We start from the raw sequence: 25,253 nt of genomic DNA, 5'->3' as shown, positions 1-25,253 counted from the left end.
GGTCGTGCTGCTTATAAGCTGGGTGACTTCAGACATGTTTCTAACTTTCTGCCTCCTCTTTCGTATCTGTAAATTAGAGATAAGAATAGTACTTATCTGTAAACACTTTGAGTTTTTTAAACCTATCTGGAATGTAATAAGCACTCAATACATGAATACTCGTATTATCTATATAAAAATGAGGACAGAAATAACATAGGAAGGCTGTCATGAGGCCTGAATGGTTAAATAAAGCACTTCACACTGGGACTTAGTAATGTTCAGTAAATGATGGTACTGTAAGGAGATTGGGGCTTCCTGGGTGGCGCTAGTACTAAAGAACCCAGCTGCCAGTGTAGGAGGCATGAGACCCAGGTTCGAATCCTGGGTTAGGAAGATCCCCTGGAGGAGGGCATGGCAACCCACTCCAGTATTCTTCCCTGGAGAATCCCTTAGACAGAGGAGCCTGGCCAGCTATGGTCCATAGGGTTGCACAGAGACAGACATGACTGAAGTGATTTAGCACGCACACACATAAGGAAATTAATATTATGATGCAGCAGATATATCTGTGGAGTAAGCATAGATCCAGAATTTGTAATTAAAGAGACCACATTGAAACTCCATTGCTAATTGGTTAGGACAACAATGAGTTCCAGCATTCTGTTAGGTCACTTGTACAGAACAAATCAACTTTTCTATCCCAACTGGTGTACAGATGGGGCACATGAAAAAATCCCATCCAGTGCTGGGCTGGATGAATCACAAGCTGGAATCAAGATTACCGAAAGAAATATCAATTACCTCAGATATGCAGATGACAACACCTTTATACCAGAAAGCAAAGAGGAACTAAAGAGCCTCTTAATGAAGGTGAAAGAGGAGAGTGAAAAAGCTGGCTTAAAACTCAACATTCAAAAAATTAAGATGATGGCATCCGGTCCCATCACTTCATGGCAAATAGATGGGGAAAAAATGGAAACAATGACAGACTTTATTTTCGTGGGCTCCAAAAATCACTGCAGATGGTGACTGCAGCCATGAAATTAAAAGACACTTGCTTCTTGGAAGGAAAGCTATGACAAGCCTCAGTTCAGTTCAGTCACTCAATCTTGTCTGACTCTTTGTGACTCCATGGACTACAGCACGCCAGGCCTCCCTGTCCATCACCAACCAATTCCTAGAGCTTGCTCAAATTCATGTACATTGAATTGGTGATGCCATCCAACCATCTCATCCTCTGTTGTCCCATTCTCCTCCTGCCTTCAGTCTTTCCCACTGTCAGGGTCTTTTCCAATAAGTCAGTTCTTCACATCAGGTAGCCAAAGTATTGGAGCTTCAGCTTCAGCAAAAGTCTTTCCAATGAATATTCACGACTGATTTCTTTTAGGATTGACTGGTTTGATCTCCTTGCAGTCCAAGGGACTTTCAAGAGTCTTCTCCAGCACCACAGTTCAAAAGCATCAAGTCTTTGGCACTCAGCTTTCTTTATGATCCAACTCTCACATCCATACATGACTACTGGAAAAACTTTGGCTTTGACTAGATGTACCTTAACCTAGACAGTGTATTAAAAAGCAGAGACATTACTTTGCCAACAAAGGTCCATCTTGTCAAAGGTATGGTTTTTCCAGTGGTCAGGCATGGATGTGAGAGTTGGACCATAAACAAGGCTGAGCACTAAAGAATTGATGCTTTTGAACTATGGTGTTAGAGAAGACTTTTGAGAGTGCCATGGACAACATGGAGATCAAACCAGTCAATCCTAAAGGAAATCAGTCCTGAATATTCATTGGAAGGACTGATGCTGAAGCTGAAACTCCAGTACTTTGGCCACCTGATGCGAAGAACTGACTCATTGGAAAAGACGCCTATGGTGGGAAGGATTGATGGCAGGAGGAGAAGGGTACGGCAGAGGATGAGATGGATGGCGTCGCCTAATGGACATGAGTTGGAGCAAGCTCTGGGAGGTGGTGAAGGATAGGGAAGCCTGATATGCTGTGGTCCATGGGGTCACAAAGAGTCAGACACGACTGAGGCACTGAACAGCAACAACAGAGATTTCACAATTGCAGTCTTGGTGTACCTATTGTGATATAGTTTGGGACTGGCCACACTCCACAGCTGGCCAAGAAAGTAAATGCATTTATTGGGAAAAGCTTTTACATCAGCCACTAAAGATACGACATCAAAGTTTTCCCAATGTGAAGGGTTATTAGAAATTTTGAAAAACAGAAAGTGAGTCATGATGCAGGATCCTCATATTCTACTCAATCCTTAAATCTCATATTCTAGTCAATTCTAAAATTTACCCTTCTTCTGTAGTAGTAGAATCCTGACTTTTTGTTTTTAGCTAGGCACATTGATGCCTGGAATAAAAGACTATTTCCCAGCTATGTGACTAAGTTCTGGCAAAAGAGATAAAAACAGAAGCATTATGTGTGTGCTTAGAAAAGGCACTGACTCAACTGTAAGAGACCCCATTTTGCCATTCAGTTTCTCTTCTTCTTTTTGACTTGTATTGAAGACATGATAACTGGAGCTTTAGCATACATTTTGGGCCATGAGGAGGTGATGATGGAAGCCAGGGACCTAGAATGGTAGAGAAGTTAGAAACTTCGGTCCCTAAGGATACTTGCAACTGCCATGTCTACATCACCTGTCTCTAGACAACTTTTACAAAAGAAAAATAAGTCTCAGTGTTGTTTAAGTTACTTCTGTGTTTGGGTATTCTGTATTGTGCAGAATATATTATTACACTGAGGGAAAGGAATAAATATTAGAGCACTATTGAGATTTAGTCACTGGTGTATAGGGTGGGGGTGTATAAGGACTTAAACATAAAGGAGATTGAAGGGCAATAGCATAAATGATTAAAGGACTGAGAAGATTGTGGATCACTTCTATTATACTGGTGAAATTTTATTATATTATTGGGAAATAAACTTTTTGGGAAAATATTTCAAACAGTGACATTTGTAAACTACTTATTAAATTTTGTTGGCTATAGGGCGTGGTTAGAAGAGCTGGTAAAACTGATGGGGGAGCATAGATAATTTTTGTGTTTACAGCATTAATAGTCTTTTATATTGCTAGGTTGTTATGCCATTGTTAAATGAAGTATTTACAGCAGTAGATTTTTTTCTGGTAAAGTTATTCTAATTAATGATATTTCACGTGTCTCTAAAAATTTTGGATTGGCAAATATGAAAAAACGTTAGAAAACATTGGATTAACCATTTTCTTAAAAATAGGTTGAGAAAAGATTATTTTGGAGCCTACACAGCAAATGTTTAAGATTTATTCACTTTTACATAAAGATTATTCTAAAAAATTGTTTGTGTATTAATACTTGGGCCCTCACATTTAAATGGTTTGTGTGACACCAAAATAATTGTTTGACATTTAATTTAATAGCTTTGGCTAGACAAAGGTTTAGATGCCTGAGCTGAATATGTGATAATCTCTCTAATAATGTTGCCTAATTTATGACTTGGTTTTATTGGATAGTGTGGAATTACAGACCTAGAAAGACTTTACTGTCTTTAATGTAAATGTTTGCTAATTTGGTCTAACCTAATGTGTCTAATATGATATGTTTTACTATATCTTTATTAATGAGCTTGAACATCTGTCTGTTTATATTATAATCATTTGTATCAACAGCATAATACAGTCTTAGGCACAAGAGCTTAACTTACTCGATTTTGAATCCTGTGTCTTCTAGTTACTAATTATGTGACCTTGAATATGTTTCTGTGATTGGGAGCATACTATTGTGATAAGGGCATAAAAGACCTCAACTCTGACCTTTGCTTATACTAGCTTTGTAAATGCTTTAAGCAAATTACTTAATAGCTGTGAGCTACAGTTCCTCATCTGTAAAGGGATGGCAAATCATAATTAGAGGGTTTTTTTTTTTAATAAATTGAAATAATTATATAGCACTACAGACATATAAAACGTTAAAATACTTTATCTTCACTTTTTAAAAACTCAAGAACATTTTATTGTTATAAGATTTTTTTTTCCCCTTGGATTTTTTATCTTATAACTGGAAGTTTGTATTTGTTTGACCATTTTCATTCAACTTGCCTACTTCCCACATTTGCAGCCTTTAGCAACCGTCAATCTATTCTCTATATCTATGAGTTTTTTTTTTTTTTAAGATTCTGCATGTAAGTGAGATAATGCAGTATTTGTCTTTGTCTGCCTTAGTTTACTTTGCATAATGCCCTCAATTCATCCAAATTGCTGCAGATAGCAAGATTTTCTTCCTTTTTTATGATTGTATATGATTCCGTTGTGTGTGTGTATATATATGTATGAATGTGTGTATATTTTTTCAGGAACTGCTATACTATTTTCCATAGTGGCTGCACCAATTTATACTCCTACTAACAGTACACAAGGGTTCCTTTTTCTCAACATCCTCACAAGCACTTGTTATTTCTTGTCTTTTTGGTAAAAACATGTGAGGTGATATGTTGTGGTTTTGATTTGCATTTGCTGATTAGTGGTGTTGAGAACCTCTTCCTTTATCTGTTGGCCATTTGTATATTGTCTTTGGAAAAATGTCTATTTAGATCCTGTGTCTGTTTTTAAAATGGATTGTTTATTTTTTCTATTGAGTTGTATGAGTTCTTAATATATTTTGGATGTTAATCCCTTATGTGTATACGGCTTCCAAATATTTTATAGGTTGCCTTTTTATTTTGTTGATGGTTTCCTTTGCTATGCAGAAGCTTTTTAGTTCAGTGTAGTAAGCAACAGTTAGAACTGGACATGGAACAACAGACTGGTTCCAAATGGGAAAAGGAATATGTCAAGGCTGTATATTGTCACCCTGCTTATTTAACTTCTATGCAGAGTACATCATGAGAAACACTGGGCTGGAAGAAGCACAAGCTGGAATCAAGATTGCCGGGAGAAATATCAATAACCTCAGATATGCAGATGACACCACCCTTAAGGCTCTTGATGAAAGTGAAAGTGGAGAGTGAAAAAGTTGGCTTCAAGCTCAACATTCAGAAAACGAAGATCATGGCGTCCGGTCCCATCACTTCATGGGAAATAGATGGGGAAACAGTGGAAACAGTGTCAGACTTTATTTTTCTGGGCTCCAAAATCACTGCAGATGGTGACTGCAGCCATGAAATTAAAAGACGCTTACTCCTTGGAAGGAAAGTTATGACCAACCTAGATAGTATATTGAAAAGCAGAGATATTACTTTGCCAACAAAGGTCCATCTAGTCAAGGCTATGGTTTTTCCAGTGGTCATGTATGGATGTGAGAGTTGGACTGTGAAGAAAGCTGAGCGCTGAAGAATTGATGCTTTTGAACTGTGGTGTTGGAGAAGACTCTTGAGAGTCCCTTGGACTGCAAGGAGATCCAACGAGTCCATCCTAAAGGAAATGAGTACTAAATATTCATTGGAAGGACTGATGCTGAAGTTGAAACTCCAGTACTTTGGCCACCTCATGTAAAGAGTTGACTTGTTGGAAAAGACTCTGATGCTGGGAGGGATTGGGGGCAGGAGGAGAAGGGGACGACAGAGGATGAGATGGCTGGATGGCATCACCAACTCGATGGACATGAGTTTGAGTGAACTCCAGGAGTTGGTGATGGACAGGGAGGCCTGGCGTGCTGTGATTCATGGGGGTAGCAAAGAGTTGGACACGACTGAGCAACTGAACTGAACTGAACTGAGTCTCACTTGATTACTTTTGCTTTCATTGCCGTTTTTTCATTTGGTGTCAAATTTAAAAAATCATTGCCAAGACTGATGTCAAGGAGGCGTTAAAATTTTATGGTGCAAAGTCAATGGAATTAAGGAAAGGCTGATAACTCCTTTAGTTATTGACCTAATAATTAGTTGTAGCTTTTATTTATTAAACCCATACTACGTGCCAGCCACCATGACTAGCACCTACATACATATCTTAGTTCAAGACTACTTTAAATATTCATTTAAACTAACAAAAGCAAATAGAGTTAATAGTCTCACTCAACCAAAATATAATAATAATAGCTATAATTCTAATTATTATATTTTAATTGGTCCATAATGAATGTTATTAACTAGTTTATGAAGAGGTTAAATTTTGGCCACAGTCACATAGCTGGAAAGTTGAGGAGGAAATGGGCAAAAATTGTTCTTAGTGACTCTAAAACTCTCTTTAATTCTCCAGTTATTACATTGCTAAATATTATTGAGTGTATCTCCTTGTATAGATACTTTAGTAGTAGCTTTAAGGCTTCCTTGATAGCTCAGTTGGAATCTGCCTGCAATGCAGGAGACCCCAGTTTGATTCCTTTGTTGGGAAGAGCCACTGGAGAAGAGATAGGCTACTCACTGCAATATTCTTGGGCTTCCCTTGTGGCTCACCTGGTAAAGAATCCGCCCACAATGTGGGAGACCTGGGTTCAATCCCTGGGTTGGGAAGATCCCCTGAAGAAGGGAAAGGCTACCTACTCCAGTATTCTGGTCTGGAGAATTCCATGGACTGTATAGTCCATGGGCTTGCAAACAGTTGGACACGACTGAGCGACTTTCACTTTCACACTTGAAGTATTGCATTAAAAATATATGTAACTTGTTAAAATCTACTGTTATTGAAGTTTTACCAATATGAAGTATAGAAACTTTACCTCTAAAGTTCCTCTGCCCTCCTCTCATTTATAATATGATGGTCTTAAAATATCTCCTCTACATATATTTAAAACCGCAATAGACAGTTACATTTTTTGCTTCACTTGTAAAACATAGTGTAGAAAACTCAAGAATAGAGGTTAAGTCTATTATATTTGCCCATGTTTTTGCTCTTTTTTATGCTCTTTCTTCCTTCTGGGATTTATGAGGCAAAAAAAAAACCCTCAGAGAGCTTACTGCTGTGTTGTTCCTTTAGTCCCTAGATCCTTGCAGGTCTGCCTTTGCTTTCCAAGCCTTACACAGTTCTCTTATATTTTTTAATATAGTGGCCAGGGTTTTTAGCTGTTCTTAGTGGGAGCGATGGGGAGAAGTGCGTGTTTTCCATCTTGGTCTGGAACTGAAGGTTACTTCATTGTACTTTTCATATATATGTAAAAAAATTGCCTATGCTGGAGTTTTATCTGGTTTTCCTGATAGTGTGCTATTTGGGAGGAAAAAGCTTGGGGCCTTTAAATCTTTGGATTGAATTATACTTGATAAATCCTAGTGATAGAGTTGCCCATCACTGGGGTTAAAAAAGTACATATAAAGGAGATTCTCTAGCTTCCCTTGCAATTCTTGGAAGTGAGCAGTTTCTTAATAATAAATTAAAAAAATAGCTATCATTGATTTTGGTTCTGCCATTTATTGACTTTATGACTTTGGGAATGTTATTTACTCTCAATGTGCCTCAATTTCCTCCACTGTAAAATGGGGATAATAATACTTGAAAGGTTGTTGAGAAGATTAAATGGTATTATAATTGTGAAGTAATGAGAAAAAATACCTTACATTCAGGAAGAACTGTATAAACATAGCTGTTATCTTCATTATTCTTAGAGTAATAGGCCCATATGATAGGCGTTATTACATTCATTTTAAGAATAAAAAATTCAGGCTCAGAGAGAGTAAGATGCCTTACTGGTTCTTTTCTGGCCCAGTTCTATATAGGTATTCTTAGGATATACACCCAGAGCTGTCTGACCTTACAGTGTATTCTTTTCAAGGTATGATGCTATCCATCAACATCATCAAATCCCCCTGCATCCTGTATTTTCACCTAGCATTATGTGTATTTCTCGTCATACTTGATGTTTTAATCCAAACTATAACATCTCACCAGTCATTGTACCATAATTTATCTAACCTTCTCTTATTTTTGAATATAAATTGTCTCTCTGTCATCCAACTGGCTCATGTATTAATGAGTGCTCACCAATATTAGTATATTATTTTTTATAATGCAGTAGTAACAATTGACCTTTAAAGGGCTTTGTGCCTTTTATATGAAGATAGAAATGTGTTTTATGAAAAAGTATATCCCACTAAAAATTTTCAGTAGCATGTTTATTATACTTTTGAATGTCTTGTTCTGTAGAAACTGATTTAAATCTGTTTGAATCTGAATTTTTGAATCTTTATTGTTATTTAGAAAGAGTTCTGTAGAAAGATTGTGCGTCTTTATTCATTAGTTGTGTTGTATGAGACTTGGAATTTTTGCCATATGTCTCCTGGCCCTTATTAAATGTAACGTTGGAGGACTGTGCAGGTTATCAAGAGTTGGCTTAAATGTAAGTCTTTGATTTGAAATTATATTTAGATATATTTCTTTCTGAGCATCTACGGTTTACATTTTCTGAATGTAAATATAGATGAATAAACATGAAATGACTTTGAATCTTAGCTCTAATTCTTCAAAGTCTTTATTTTATTTTTATTTTGCCTAAGATATTGACTGTAGATATTAAATGAATACATGCACACTGTAATATTCATGCATGCACTTTTTTGTTCTACAAATATTATCATAGGGCTTGCTTTGTTTTAGACACTGCTCTAAATCCCTGCTCTTCTGATACATACCTTTTAGTATAGAAAAGAAATAAGCCAATAATTATTGTGATAGTGTGATAGAGAATAATGGGGGATGGTGAGTGCTTTTTTTTTTTTAAGACAAAATATTGTAGCATTCTTATAGCATTTTATAGTCATTCACTTTTTCTTGCTGCCCAGGGTCCTGGTTTTGTTCTGCAGCCCACCCTTGGGAATAAATTCTGTTAGTCTAAGCATAATGTAATCCCATTTCACTGTCAGTGGTTGAATTTTCAAGGAATGAGTTGACTCACTCTTGTTTAATAGGATGTGCAGATTTGGGGGTGACTTCTTTTAGTAGTTTCTCTCCTTTATAATGCGACTGACTAGAACAGTTGTTCTTTTTCACATAATTACTTGTGGCTACAGTTAAAATGTCAAGACTGTATATTGTCACTCTGCTTATTTAACTTATATGTAGAGTACATCATGAGAAACGCTGGGCTGGAAGAAGCACAAACTGGAATCAAGATTGCCGGGAGAAATATCAATAACCTCAGATATGCAGATGACACCACCCTTATGGCAGAAAGTGAAGAGGAACTAAAAAACTTCTTGATGAAAGTGAAAGTGGAGAGTGAAAAAGTTGGCTTAAAGCTCAACGTTCAGAAAACGAAGATCATGGCATCTGGTCCCATCACTTCATGGGAAATAGGGAAACAGTGGAAACAGTGTCAGACTTTATTTTGGGGGGCTCCAAAATCACTGCAGATGGTGACTGAAGCCATGAAATTAAAAGACGCTTACTCCTTGGAAGGAAAGTTATGACCATCGTAGATAGCATATTGAAAAGCAGAGACATTACTTTGCCAACAAAGGTCCGTCTAGTCAAGGCTATGGTTTTTCCAGTGGTCATGTATGGATGTGAGAGTTGGACTGTGAAGAAAGCTGAGCGCCGAAGAATTGATGCTTTTGAATTGTGGTGTTGGAGAAGACTCTTGAGAGTCCCTTGGACTGCAAGGAGGTCCAACCAGTCCATCCTAAAGGAGATCAGTCCTGGGTGTTCATTGGAAGGAATGATGCTAAAGCTGAAACTCCAGTACTTTGGCCACCTCATGCGAAGAGTTGACTTATTGGAAAAGACTCTGATGCTGGGAGGGATTGGGGGCAGGAGGAAAAGGGGATGACAGAGGATGAGATGGCTGGATGGCATCACCGACTCGATGGACATGTGTTTGAGTGAACTCCAGGAGTTGGTGATGGACAAGGAGGCCTGGCGTGCTCCACTTCATGGGGTCGCAAAGAGTCAGACACAACTGAGCAACTGAACTGACTGACAGTTAAGATAGCCAGCTTGTTACCAGGAAGAGAGCTAGGGCGAGGACAGAAGCTGATATGCCAAGCGGAAAGAATAGATAGATGAAAAGAGTTTTTTGACTATTTCATGGAACAATTGAATTAGTTAACTTTAAATCCATTTTTTAACCAAGTAATTGATTTCCTTATTTTAAACAATTGTTTCTTTGGCTGTGATGGGTCTTCATTGCTGTGTGGGTTTTTCTTTAGTTATGGTCAATGGGAGCTACTCTCTAGTTGCAGGGCAGGGGTTCTCATTGCGGTGGCTTCTCTTGTTCTGGTGCATGGGCTCTAGGCCTGTGGGCTTCAGTAGTTGCGGTACATGGGTTCAGTAGTGGTGGTGCATGGGTTTAGTTGCTCTTTAGCATGTGGGATCTTCCCAGACCAAGGATTGAATTCGTGTCTCCGGAATTGACAAAGGCGGAATCTTTACCCCTGAACCATCTGGGAAGCCCTGATTTCTTTATTTTTAAAGTCATTTTAAGTTGGATTTTCTCTTACTTTTGTCCTAACATGTCATAATTGATATGTGTTGTCAGGGACTATCCCTGAAAAGAGGGGACATTTAAGTAGAGGTTTGAATTATGAAGAATAAGCTGAAGGGATTGCAGGTCAGGTAGAAGGTACAGCAAGAGTGAAGATCCCATGATAGGTAAGAACTTTACATAGTATTCTGGAAACTGACAGAAGGCTGGAATACCTAGTTTCTATTGAGCAGGGAAAAGATGGTAGTATAATATTTATAAATTGCATTACAGTTTCTAAACCATTTTTACTTATATTATTTAATGTGATATTCACAGTTAAATGAGGTATACTATTATTATAATTTTATATTTTGGTAAACTCCCCATATGTTTATAGCCAGTGATTTATTTGAAATAGTTGTTCTTTCTACTTTATCATGTTGGCATATGAGTATATGTTTTGTCCAGAATCCCCTGGAGAAGGTCATGGAAACCCACTCCAGTATTCTTACCTGGAGAATCCCATGGGCAGAGGAACCTGGTAGGCTACAGTCCATAGGGTCATAGAGTCGAACACGACTGAAGTGACTTAGCACACAGCATATGTTATGTATATATTTGATAACCAGATAAAATGGTAAGATATATGTTTTATTTGAATTTGTTAGTGTTACCACTTTTTGGCAGTACTGATATGTTTAGGGCAGAAGGAACAGATGCCAAGGCGAGTTTTCTGGATCCATTTGAATGGTATAAATTAATTGCATCAGTAAACACAACCTGATGAATTAAGGTGAGTGACATGCTTCTGATAGAAACCATATAAATGTGATTATGTGTTTGCACTTCATAACTAGGAAGGTTAATTTCTAAGATATTAGCTGGTTTTAGTGAATTAATAGAGTATTTTGTGCTCATGTATTCAGGATGCCTGGCATTTTAAATTCATATGTGCATATACTGTGACCTTACTGATAAGTGTACTGTGAAAGCATGATAGATAACCCCGTAAGTAATGAATAAGAATTGAATTTTGTAATCTTGGTAGTTGCTATATGAAAATTTCCTTTTCTTTCCTTTGCTGTTACTCCTCTTTTTCCCTTCCAGGCTTTCCCTTCTCTCCCTTTCTGTCTTCCCTTCCTCTCCTCCTTCTCTCCCTTCATTCCACTTATCAGTTCAGTTATTTAGATTTCAGCTGTCATTAAAGGACCATTTTATGATTCTATTTTTACTTGCTTTTTCCTACTTCTTCCTTAAATTATTTTTTTTTTCTAGTTCCCAATGCAAATTTTTTTTTTTTAAACTTTACAATATTGTATTAGTTTTGCCAAATATCGAAATGAATCCGCCACAGGTATACCTGTGTTCCCCATCCTGAACCCTCCTCCCTCCTCCCTCCCCATACCCTCCCTCTGGGTCGTCCCAGTGCACCAGCCCCAAGCATCCAGTATCGTGCATCGAACCTGGACTGGCGACTCGTTTCATACATGATATTATACATGTTTCAATGCTATTCTCCCAAATCTCCCCACCCTCTCCCTCTCCCACAGAGTCGATAAGACTGATCTATACATCAGTGTCTCTTTTGCTGTCCCGTATACAGGGTTATTGTTACCATCTTTCTAAATTCCATATATATGTGTTAGTATACTGTATTGGTGTTTTTCTTTCTGGCTTACTTCACTCTGTATAATAGGTTCCAGTTTCATCCACCTCATTAGAACTGATTCAAATGTATTCTTTTTAATGGCTGAGTAATACTCCATTGTGTATATGTACCACAGCTTTCTTACCATTCATCTGCTGATGGGCATCTAGGTTGCTTCCATGTCCTGGCTATTATAAACAGTGCTGCGATGAACATTGGGGTACACGTGTCTCTTTCCCTTCTGGTTTCCTCAGTGTGTATGCCCAGCAGTGGGATTGCTGGATCATAAGGCAGTTCTATTTCCAGTTTTTTAAGGAATCTCCACACTGTTCTCCATAGTGGCTGTACTAGTTTGCATTCCCACCAACAGTGTAAGAGAGTTCCCTTTTCTCCACACCCTCTCCAGCATTTAAACAAAATGTTATTACTGATCTTTTCACATGTATGGAGAATAGACAGATTTTAGGTAAAATCTTTACTTAATTTGAAAATGAATTAAGATCAGATGAGAATATATTTAAATAAATGGTTGTGAACTTTTGTTAATCTGGAATTGACTTGAATTATATATACATAGGGCTTTTTAAATATTTGTACTTTATAATTGATATTAGCTTTTCTCTAAAAGTTTAATTTGATTTCCTTTTATCAACCTGATGCCTTTAAAATATAACAGTTAAGCTTAACCTTTGCTACATTATAGTAGTCATTCTTTAAATTTGTTGAAAATGATTTTATTTTTCTTTTGAAGTTTTAGGTTTATTCTGTTACATTGATTTACTTTAAGAAGCACTCTGTAACAATGATTTGCTTTTTACTCCTTCAGTTACTAATAAAATCATTCTAAAGATGATAGCTGTCTAAACCATAGTATACCTTTATTATAATCTAAGGAATCATTATTATTTGAATGTTTACGATCCTTTCTTTTGGATTGAGAAGAAGTTAGGTTACTAGGAAGATACAGAAAAGTTTCATTGTAGTTTGTTAGTTTTATAGTTACTTTAGTGGATTCTCATTGTCTTTGAAATGTGTAAAAAATAAAATTTTAACGTTAACAATTGGATTGAAGTTGATCATATCTATAGAATAATTACTTTTGATTTCTTTCATTAAAAGTAAGTATGTATACTGATGATTTTGCTGAGGAAAATCTCATAGAAACTCAAAATGCAAGCAAATAATTTAACCATTTATTGAATTAGCATTCTTCAGTTATTGACATTTTCAGTTATATTCACAAGACAGTTTACATTTTGTTAAAATTTTTCCAATAGATTTTTCAACTCTATTGAAGCACTTCTTACATGAGCAAAATGTACATATAGTAAGTGTACACTTAGATGATTTTTCTTAAATCTGTACTTTCATACAACTGTCATTCCCCCTTTTAATCAGTGGTATGTATGCTCCCTGGCAATCAGTGATCTGATTTTAGTCATTACATGTTAGTTTCTCTGTTCTAGAACTTCATAAATGTGTGTTTTTGTCCCTGGCATCTTTCAACAGGCATATTTTTGAGATTCATCCATGTTGTTATGTAAATCGGTAGTTCCTGTTTGTTAGTCGCTCTGTCATGTCCAGCTGTTTGCGACCCCATAGACTATAGCCTGCCAGGCTCCCCTGTCCATGGAATTCTCCAGGCAAGAATACTGAGTAGCGATTCCTTTCTCTAGGGGATCTTTCCAACCCAGGGATTGAATCCACGTCTCCTGCATTGCGGGCAGATTCTTTACCATCTGAGCTACCAGGGAAGCTAGCTCCTGTTTACTGCAGAATAATATTCCATTATATGAACCTGTTACCTGTTGATTAGGCACTTGGATTTTTTCAAAGTTTGATTCACTGATAAAGTGGCCGTGGTGTCTTCTATAAATATTTGGTGGAATTCACACATAAAGCCATGTGGACCTAGAGTTTTGTTTCTGGGAACGAACATTTACTAATATACATTCATTATCTTTAATAGACATAAGGCTTATGCCTATTCAGGTTATCTATTCTTTCTTGAATAGCAGTTGGCATTGACAGTTTGTTTAAGAATTTTATCCATTTCGGGTCTCGTTTTATATATATTGACCCAAAGTTGTTCATAATATTTCATTCCTGTCCTTTTGTAGAATCTGTAATCATGCTTCCCTTTTCATCCCTTATATTGGCAATTTATGTCATCTTTTTTTCCTAGATTAGTTCATCTAGAATATTATTAATTTAATTGATCTTTTCAAGGAACTAGTTTTTAGTTTCATCAATTTTTTTCTTGTATTATTTATCTGTTTTATATTTTATTGATAGAGTTTACATTGGAAAGCTTTTTTGTTGTTGTTCAGTCATTCAGTCGTGTCTGACTCTTTGCTACTTCATGGACTGCAGCACGCCAGGCCTCCCTGTCCATCACCAACTCCCGGAGTTTACCCAAACTCATGTCCATTGAGTTGGTGATGCCATCCAACCATCTCATCCTCTGTTGCCCCCTTCTCCTCCTGCCCTCAATCTTTCCCAGCATCAAGGTCTTTTCCAGTGAATCAGCTCTTTCCATCAGGTGCCAAAGTATTGGAGCTTCAGTTTCAGCCATCTGTCCTCTCAATGAATATTCAGGGTTGATTTACTTTAGGATTAACTGGTTTGATCTTGTAGTCCAAGAGACTCTCAAGAGTCTTCTCCAGCACCACAGTTTGAAAGCATGAATTCTTGGGCTCTCACCCTTCTTTAATGGTCCAAATCTCACATCTGTATGTGACTACTGTAAAAACCATAGCTTTGACTAGACGGACTTTTGTTGGGAAAGTGATGACTCTGCTTTTTAATATGCTGTCTGTGTTTGTTATAGTTTTTCTCCAGGGAGCAGATGTCTTAATCTCATGGCTGCAGTCACCATCTGCAGTGATTTTGGAGCCCAAGAAAATAAAGTCTCTTACTGTTTCCTTTTTTTCTCCATCTACTTGCCATGAAGTGATGGAACCAGATGCCATGATCTTAATTTTTTTTAATGTTGAGTTTTAAGCCAGTTTTTTCACTCTCTTTCACTTTCATCGAGAAACTGTTTAGTTCCTCTTCACTTTCTGCCATAAGGGTGGTGTCATCTGCATATCTTAGGTTACTGATATTTCTCCAGGCAATCTTGATTCCAGCTGTGCTTCATCCAGTCCGACCTTTCCCATGGTGTACCCTGCATATAAGTTAAATAAGCAGGGTGAAGCTTTTACCTATTTCACCAAACTTTCAAATGCCTGCCTACTTCTTGAAGTATAATGTAGACTTTAAAACTATATTGTTTTTTCTGCTTGTCATACATACATCTTATGACTTTGTTGTAAACCCTATAATATTTGTCATTTTAGTTTTAAAGAGTCAAATTTATTTTACTTTTGAATCAAATTTATTTTAAGAGATTAAAAATGAGAAAAAATTTCATTTATACTTATTCATACATTTATTCATTGTTTACATTCAAATTTCCATCCACAATCATTTTCTTTCAGTCTGAAAAGCACCCTTTTAAGTATATCTTGTAGTGTGTATCTGTTGGTAACAAGTTCTTTCAGCTTTTGTTTCCAGAAAATGTATTTATTTTGCTTTTATCTTTTAAAATCTTTTTATTTTAGAATTACAGAAAATTTTCAAAGAAAGAGTTTTGATACACTTTTTGTCAAGGTTAGCCTAATGTTATCATTTTACACAGTCATAGTGCATTTGTGAAAAATGATGAGTTAACAAGGTGCAATGTTATTTGCTAGACTACACACTGTATTTGAATTTTACCAGTTTCTCCACGGTGTCCCTTTTCTCTTCCACGATCTAATCCTCAATGCCGTGTCTCCTTAGACTTCTCTAATCTGTGACAGTTTGTTAGTTGCTTCATTTTTTTTTATGACCTTGATAATTTTGAAGAGTATATTAGGGTCAGGTATTAATATTTGGTTGGATGTCTCTTGGTTTGGGGTTTTTTGGTATTTTTCCCATTTTTAGACTGAAATTTGGGCTTGGGGGTTGAATACCACAGAGATAATGTGCCATTCTTCTGTACCAATTAGAGTTGTTTCATCACTGTAAAAAATTTCCCTGAAACCCCTTGGTAATCAGCCCTTACTTACACCTTCTGTCCTTGCCAACAGCTCATCTATTTTTCATTCTGTAGTTTTCTTTTTTCCATAATATCAGATAAATGAATCACACAATATGTGTCTTTTGGTTCTATCTTCCTTCACCTAGCAAAATGTCTTTTTAAGATTCACGCATTTTGTTGAGTGGGCCAATAGTTTGTTCCTTTTTATTGCTGAGTAGTAGCCCTTTGTTTTTGGTAGATTATCATTTGTTTTGATAAATGAATGCTCTCATTCACTTATTGAAGGCCATGGTGATTTTCTCTCCAATTTTTGTCTATTTATATATGAAGCTGCTATAAACATTTGTGTAGCAGTTTTTGTGGGAATATGAGGTTTCATTTTTCTTGAGGTGATGCCTAGATAGGAGTGGGAATCCTGGGTAAGTCTATTTTTAACTTTGAAACCTTAAACTTCTTAAAGCAAACATTGGAGAAAATATTTTTACCTTGGATTTGGCATTGAAGTTTTAGATATAATAGCTAAACTACAGTCTATTAAAAATTATATTCAATCAAAAGATTAAATTTTTGCTGCATGCAGGACACTGTTAAAATGCAAAGACAAGTTACAGACTGGTGGAAAACAATTGAAAAGTTACATGTCTGATTATTGACATGTATCACGAATATATAAAGAACTCTTAAATCTCAAATGTAAGCGATCTAATATATAAATGGACAAAACATCTCAATGGACATTTCGCCAAAGGAGCTATATGGATGGAAAATAGGCAGAGGAATAGATGATCACATGCTTAGAGAAATTGAATGCAAATGAAATCTGCATTGAGGCACCACTACACATCTATCAGAATTGCTTTAAAAAATTGAAAATACCAAATGCTGGAGAAATTGCAGAGTACAGAACACTTATTTTTTGCTGGTAACAATTTAGGATGTAAATTAAGGATGAAGAAGTTGCTTTGGAACACAATTTGGCATTTTCTTATAAATGCATGTTTTTCATATGACCCAGCAATCTCAATCCTAGATATTTACCCAAGTTAAATGGAAGATTACAAAAACTTGCTCTTGTGTTTGAAGGTATTGTCAGTGGATAGCAAAGGGTAATTTTGCCATTTCTTTTCATTTCAGCACTTTTTAAAGACATTGTTCTGTTGCCCACTAGCTTGTATTTTTTTCTAAGAAGCCCCTGAAATTCTCTTTGTAGCACCTGTGTATTTTCCCCGTGTGACTAATCTTCTTCTCCAAATTATGGTTTTATTTGTATTTTAAAATACGTTGGAAATTCTGCCTATGCCCGTGACTAAGCTAGTTTTCAATATGTTACTTCAAGTTTGATGATAGGTTTTGTTTTGATAAGTTCGTCCTTCTTCGAACTGAATACCAAAATGGGGGGAATGCCTGTACATTTCCAACTGGCCCCAAAGCGATTAATGTAAATTGTTTTCTTGCTAATGATGATGAGTGACTTTAAAGTTTTAGCACCTGACCAGATTTTAGTTCATGGTGATAGTTACTTTAAGGTGACATGACTGTGCTGAAAGCTGTTAAACACTGTAGTATCTGAAGTGCTGTTAACAGTGGCTGCTTGAAAAAGTTACTTTTTTTTTAAAGTCAAACTTTCCAATTTTTTTCTTTCTGTATAATTTTCTCTTTGAGTAATTTTTTTTAAAAGTGACATATAATATTGTATTAGTTTTAGGTATACAGCATAATGGTTTGATACATGTATATTGTGAAATGATTACTGTATGAAATCTGGTTAACATCTGTCACCATATATAGTTACAATATTTTTCTTGTGATGAAGATATTTTCTGTCTGTCTTCAAATTCACTTAACTTTTCTTCTGCAGTGTCTAATATGCTCTTAATCATTACCAGAGAATTTTTTACATTTCTAGATTTTTAAAAAAATTATAGATGTTGCCTTTTTGTTAGTTCGTATTTCTTTCATCAATGTATTCATTTTCTAAAATTTAAATCCTAGCATATATTTTTAGTAATCGTTTTAGGGTCCTTATCTGCTGTTACCATCACTTTGTCTTCTGGGTCTGTTTTAAATTGACTGATTTTCTTCTTGGTTGTGGGCCACATTTTCCTACTTGTTGCCTCATAGAAAAAATATACATTTCTGGAAAAGTAATTCATAATTTTTTCAACCATGTTTCTATTGATGAGCAATTGTGTTATTTCTAGTTTAAAATTGTTGCAAACAGTGTTTTAATGAATACCCTTCTGCTGTGCGTTGTTCACATGTTAAAATTCATCTTAGTATAAATTTCTGCTAGTGGAGTTTCTCATCAAAGGACACGTTTATGCAAATATTTGACATATTATGCCATATTGCCTTTTGCATAGGGTATACATATTTTATATTAAATACTGAATTAGGGTATACATATTTTATATTAAATAAATACTGAATTTAAGTTCAATGCATTATTTTTAAGTTTAGAAGAAAATCCTGTAATGAACATGGTTCATGGCAGAACACACCAGGCTCCTAGAGATTTGGTTCTGTAGCACGTTGTCACAGATTCATCTTTTGCCCTTAACCTTAGTAAAGCCACTTGAATGTAACTCTTGGAAACTTTCACATAGTCAGATGCTAAAAGAAGTAGCTATTGTGGTCATTTTCTTATATTTTGAATATGCGTGTGTGCAAAGTTGCTTCTGCGGTGTCCAACTCTTTGCAACCCTGTGGACTATAGCCTGCCAGGCTCCTCTGTCGATGGGATTCTCCAGACAAGAATACTGGAGTGGGTTGCTATTTCCTTCTCCAGATACGCTGAGTATAAGAAAAGTGAATTTGATAGTGTTGTGATAGTACTACATTTTGTTGTTGTCCCTTCTAATGGAATGGTTACACTATTTTTAAGAAATTAATTAGGTGATATTGTTTATATTCAGTTTTTTTTTATTTTTTAATTTGATTTTATTTAACTTTACAATATTGTATTGGTTTTGCCATATATCAAAATGAATCTGCTACAGGTATACATGTGTTCCCCATCCTGAACCCTCCTCCCTCCTCCCTCCCGATACCATCCCTCTGGGTCGTCCCAGTGCACCAGCCCCAAGCATCCAGTATCATGCATCGAACCTGGACTGGCAACTGGTTTCATATATGATATTATACATATTTCAATGGCATTCTCCCAAATCATCCCACCCTCTCCCTCTCCCACAGAGTCCAAAAGACTGTTCTTTTTTACTGAATTAATCAGAATAATAATTGCTACAAGAAGAGGCTTTTTTGGGGGCTTGTTTTAGCGACCATACTGCCCTTGCAATTCGAATCCACTAGAATATTATCCTCGAGGGTAGAAATTTTTTGTCTTTCTTGTTATTGCAGAAACTTAAAATTCCTAAGATAGTGAATTACTGCTGCCTTATTTTGGTGCTTGAAGTGCTGGTGTGTTTGCTCTTTTTTCTAGTCACTGCCATCGCCTTTAACAGCCTTTTGAATACCTGTATCAAAGGTGCTCTCTCTCTGTGTTCTTTGTAATTTTTGGTTAGTTGCTGGACAGTGTGAACTTTATATCACTTAGTGTCTGTATTTTATTGTATTTCTTTAAAGAACATTGAGTTTATTTTGATAGGTATTTATTTCCTTTTGGATCACTTTGAGCTTGCTTTTACAGCTTGTTTTTAAGTTTTATTGTGCATCTTGTTAGCATAGCCTTTATTCTGTGGCTGGAGTCATTAGACTTGTCTCATGAACAGATCTGGACTATAGCCCTTGAGCTAAGAACGGACTTTACATTTTCAAACAGTTGTAAAGAAACGAGAATAAAAGCTAAGAATATGTGGTAGAGACTTGTATGTGTCCCACATAGTCTGAGATATTTACTGTCTTGCCCTTTACAGAAAACGTTTTCTGATCTTTGCTCTAAGACTTGCTTAACCCTAACTTATAAGATGTTTTATTTCTTGGCTTTCTATTGAATACCCGAGGTTTTCTGTGATATTTTCATTCTGTTTGATTAGAACTCATATGCCTCCCCTATGTAAAATCTCTGAAAGATGTACAGCTTTCAGCTACATTTAATTTTTCTTTCCCTGGTATTCTTTGCAAGTCTCATGAGGTCTTACTATGCGTGCAGAATTTAGTATCTAGCCGGAGACTGCTGCACATTTCTGGAGCCTTTTCTCTGGGTAGCTGTTTTCATTTTGGTACACTGGCTCACAGATTCCAGCCACCTTACATTCCCTTACCTTTTTTTATTTTAATTATTTATTTTAAAATAAGATAATGTTTTAATGCAATATATTTTTTAACCGAAGTTAAGTTTTAAAAAAATGAGTTGACCATGTATTTCTGGGTTCATTTCTGGACTCTCTATTCTATCCCATTGGTGTCTGTTTTTATGCTATTATCATACTGTGTTTTTTTTTTAACTTTCTATTTATGTATGGCTGAGTCACTCTGTGGTGCACCTGAAACTGTTAAAACATTGTTAATTGGCTGTACTCACTAAACTTGTTTTGTCTCTTGTCCTTTCACCTCAGAAAGATAGCTGTGCTTTGCTTGAGTTATCCATTTTTGTCCTAGTGTTCAATAACATTTAGTTAGAAACCTGCAGTGAACATAGGACTTTACATTTGGTTGCTGACCTTCTCTCAGGCATTACAGTCTTGTCTGACCTTTGCCCAATGTCTGAAAACTGTTTTCCTAAATTTTTTTCTTTTTCTTTTAGTTTTCTAGTTGTTTATATGTGAGGACAAATCTAGTACCAGTTATTCTTTCATGGTGAGAAGTAGAAGTTTGTTTCAGTTCAGTTCAGTTGCTCAGTCGTGTCCAACTCTGAGACCCCATGGACTGCAGCATGCCAGGCTTCCCTGTCCATCACCAACTCCCAGAGCTTACTCAAACTCATGTCCATTGAGTTGGTGTTGCCATCCAACCATCTCATCCTCTGTCATCCCCATCTCCTCTCGCCTTCAATCTTTCCCAGCATCAGGGTCTTTTTCCAATGAGTCAGTTCCTCACATCAGGTGCCCAAAGTATCGGAGTTTCAGCTTTAGCATCAGTTCTTTCAATGAAAATTCAGGACTGATTTCCTTTAGGATGGACTCGTTGGATCTCCTTACTGTCCAAGGGACTCTCAAGAGTCTTTTTCAACACCACAGTTCAAAAGCATCAATTCTTCAGCGCTCAGCTTTCTTCACAGTCCAACTCTCACATCCATACATGACCACTGGAAAAACCATAGCCTTGACTAGACGGACCTTTGTTGGCAAAGTAATGTCTCTGTTTTTGAATATGCTATCTAGGTTAGTCATAACTTTCCTTCCAAGGAGTAAGCGTCTTTTAATTTCATGGCTGCAGTCACCATCTGTAGTGATTTTGGAGCCCAGATTAATATTCAGTTCTGTCCTGCATCTTGGATGCCTACCCTGTGTCTCAGACTTTGTACATCTTGCTGGAGACAGAAAAAGTAACATGTAATTTGAAGGCCAGGTACTCAGTCTGGTAGGGAGAGTAGACCTATGTATCATCTATTGCTGCATGACAGATTACCCTAAGACTAAGTGGTTTAGAAAACTTAATCTCTTGGCCAGGAATCCGGCCATGGCTTTAGCTCGATCTTCTGGCTCAGGATCTTTCAAAAACCTGAAATTAAAATGTCAGTCAAGCTGCAGTGGTATCAAGGCTTGACTGGTGGAGAATCCATTTCCAAGTTCACTGACAAGGTTGTTGGCAGGAATCAGTTCCTTTCCACACGGGCCTCTTGACAGGGCAGCTCACAGTGTGGTAGCTTATATCTCTTGTAACCTTATCTCAGAAGTGAAATTCTGTCATTTTCACTGTATTCTATTTAAGAAGTAAGTCCTTAGGTCCTGCCCACATTCAGAAGGAGGAGATTACACAAAGATACGGATATAGGACACAAGGATCGTTAATAGCTATTTTAGAAATTGCCTTAATAATCCATGGTATATAAATTGCATAAAATATTATAATTGTCTATAAAATAATGTTTTATTTTATAAAGGAATAAAGTTTCAGAAGGAAGCCTGACATATTTTGATCCATTTACTATTTTGCAGATGAAGGGTAGTATGTCAGTCTCAAACAGAAATGAATTCATAAATACTTGACAAAAAACCCACTCGAAGAAATCTCAGCAAATGCTATTTATAAATTTTAGTCAGAAATTAGCTCATGTTGTTAATGTTGAAATATTTTTGCTAATAAATTTGAAATACTTTCACTAATAAATTCATTCACAAATTAACTGTCTTTCATATCAAAGGTTGTACATACTTCCTTCAGCTACCCCATTGTCTTTGCAAAGTGAATCTTCTAGATGAGGAAAATTAAGACATAGACAATTATTTTTAATGGCTGAAAGGTAACCATAAGATTGCTGATCTTATTGCTTTTTAGACCAGTTTATTTGAATACTTAAGGGGTGTCTTGTAAAATATATGTTAATAATAATAAACCCTAAAGTTGTTGAATGATTTTATTTTCCTTATAATGGCACTGTCCTCTGCATTCTCCATTCGTATTTGCTTTCTGGGGCATAAAATGCAGTTGAGGTTGATGTGCTCAGATTTTGTATCATAGAGGCACATGCCATTATGACATCTTCACTCACTCATTCATTTATTTATTAAAAAAATATTTGTAATTAAGTTTTAAATACTGTTCTAAGTACTTTGGATATGTCAGTGAACATGGATAAAAATCATTAACATTTTGGTTGCTACAGTTCAAAAATAAACAATAAACATGATAGGTAAGTAAGCATACATTCATTATAGATAAGAAAAAAATTATTTATGTGCTCTTTTAAACCATACTAAGGGAAATCACATAGAAAGCTACTTGGTTTTCAGCTTATTTTTGTTGATCACATTTTAAAATAAGATTAAGACAACAAACTTTGGGGAAATATTTTCTCTAAAGACAGAATTAAAATCATGCTTTTAATTAAGAAATGACCATGTTTTGCTCCTACAATAATTTCTTGCTTTTCATATGCAATATCAATATTACTCTAAAGTGCAGTAATTTAATGGGTTTCCGAGGTGGCTCAGCAGTATAGAATCTGCCTGCCGATGCAGGAGTTGCTGCAGACGCAGATTCGATCCTTGGGTCAGAAATATTCCCTGGAGGAGGAAATGGCAAACCACTCCAGTATTCTTGCCTGGAAAATTCCATGGACAGAGGAGCCTGGCGGGCTACAGTCCATGGGGTCACAAAGAGTCAGACACGACTGAGCAACTGAGCACAATTTCTCCTCTTCCATGTAGTAATTTAATATCTTAAATATTTTTGATGGTTTATAAAATCCCAAAGCACTTGGTATGACAAAATTTATGTTTCTGTAAACTTGTTACTGTTCAAATTATTTTATACTTTTGCTGGCTTTGAATATTTATGATAATTGTTATAATTTTAAGTAAAATGTTACAACATATCTTTTATTATTTGTTATTGAGGTGGTTCTTGTTTAGAAAACTCTATACTTTTGTTTACCACATTTGTCTTTATAGGTTAGCTTTTTCTATGAAGGGGAGGATTTAACACTTTTAATGTCTTATTGGAAAAGGTCAGTTTTCATTCCAATCCCAAAGAAAGGCAATGCCAAAGAATGCTCAAACTACCACACAATTGCACTCATCTCACACGCTAGTAAAATAATGCTCAAAATTCTCCAAGCCAGGCTTCAGCAGTATGTGAACCGTGAACTTCCTGATGTTCCAGCTGGTTTTAGAAAAGGCAGAGGAACCAGAGATCAAATTGCCAACATCCGCTGGATCATGGAAAAAACAAGAGAGTTCCAGAAAAACATCTATTTCTGCTTTATTGACTATGCCAAAGCCTTTGACTGTGTGGATCACAATAAACTGTGGACAATTCTGAAAGAGATGGGAATACCAGACCACCTGACCTGCCTCTTGAGAAACCTATATGCAGGTCAGGAAGCAACAGTTAGAAATGGACATGGAACAACAGACTGGTTCCAAATAGGAAAAGGAGTACATCAAGGCTGTATATTGTCACCCTGCTTATTTATCTTATATGCAGAGTACATCATGAGAAACACTGGACTGGAAGAAGCACAAGCTGGAATCAAGATTGCTGGGAGAAATATCAATAACCTCCCCAGATATGCAGATGACACCACCCTTATGGCAGAAAGTGAAGAGGAACTAAAAAGCCTCTTGATGAAAGTGAAAGAGGAGAGTGAAAAAGTTGGCTTAAAGCTCAACATTCAGAAAACAAAGATCATGGCATCTGGTCCCATCACTTCATGGGAAATGGATGGGGAAACAGTGGAAACAGTGTCAGACTTTATTTTGGGGGGCTCCAAAATCACTGCAGATGGTGACTGCAGCCATGAAATTAAAAGACGCTTACTCCTTGGAAGGAAAGTTATGACCAACCTAGATAGCATATTCAAAAGCAGAGACATTACTTTGCCAACAAAGGTCCATCTAGTCAAGGCTATGGTTTTTCCAGGGGTCGTGTATGGATGTGAGAGTTAGACTCTGAAGAAAGCTGGGCGCCGAAGAATTGATGCTTTTGAACTGTGGTGTTGGAGAAGACTCTTGAGAGTCCCTTGGCCTGCAAAGAGATCCAACCAGTCCATTCTAAAGGAGATCAGTCCTGGGTGTTCATTGGAAGGAATGATGCTAAAGCTGAAACTCCAGTACTTTGGCCACCTCATGCAAAGAGTTGACTCATTGGAAAAGACTCTGATGCTGGGAGGATTGGGGACAGGAGGAGAAGGGGACGACAGAGGATGAGATGGCTGGATGGTGTCACCGACTTGATGGACGTGAGTTTGAGTGAACTCCGGGAGTTGGTGATGGACAGGGAGGCCTGGCATGCTGCAATTCATGGGGTCGCAAAGAGTCGGACACGACTGAGCGACTGAACTGAACTGAATGTCTTATTGGTTTAGCTTAGTATTGAGTAGAATGTATTATAGGTTCAACATATGATAAGACAACATTTTACAGTGGTGCATGTATTGTCAGACAGTATTATTAACACAAATGTTAATACTTCTTTTGTCAACTTACTGAATTAAATACATCCCTTAGGCCATTAGGGTGGATTTTTTTTTATTGAGATTTGGGGTTCAAAAGGACAAAAATAGTAGTCATATTCTTTAATTGTTGAAACCGTTTCTTCAACCTTTCTGTCTAGTCTTTCGTAACTATTTAATTAATGGTTAAGCACCCATCACATTGTTTTGTATATAG

General features: G+C 36.5%; 1 protein-coding gene across 33 annotated transcripts in view; it reads left to right on the top strand.

Annotated features, from left to right (window-relative positions):
* Positions 1–25,253, top strand: part of FUT8 (fucosyltransferase 8) — a 361,102-nt gene that overhangs the window by 134,894 nt on the left and 200,955 nt on the right. The window lies entirely within an intron of this gene.

Source organism: Bos grunniens, chromosome 10, assembly GCF_055505025.1.
Source record: "Bos grunniens cultivar Pamir isolate PY7600 chromosome 10, Bosgru_T2T1.0, whole genome shotgun sequence".
Classification (NCBI taxonomy): domain Eukaryota; kingdom Metazoa; phylum Chordata; class Mammalia; order Artiodactyla; family Bovidae; genus Bos; species Bos grunniens.
This window is presented reverse-complemented; position numbering and strand designations above follow the sequence as displayed.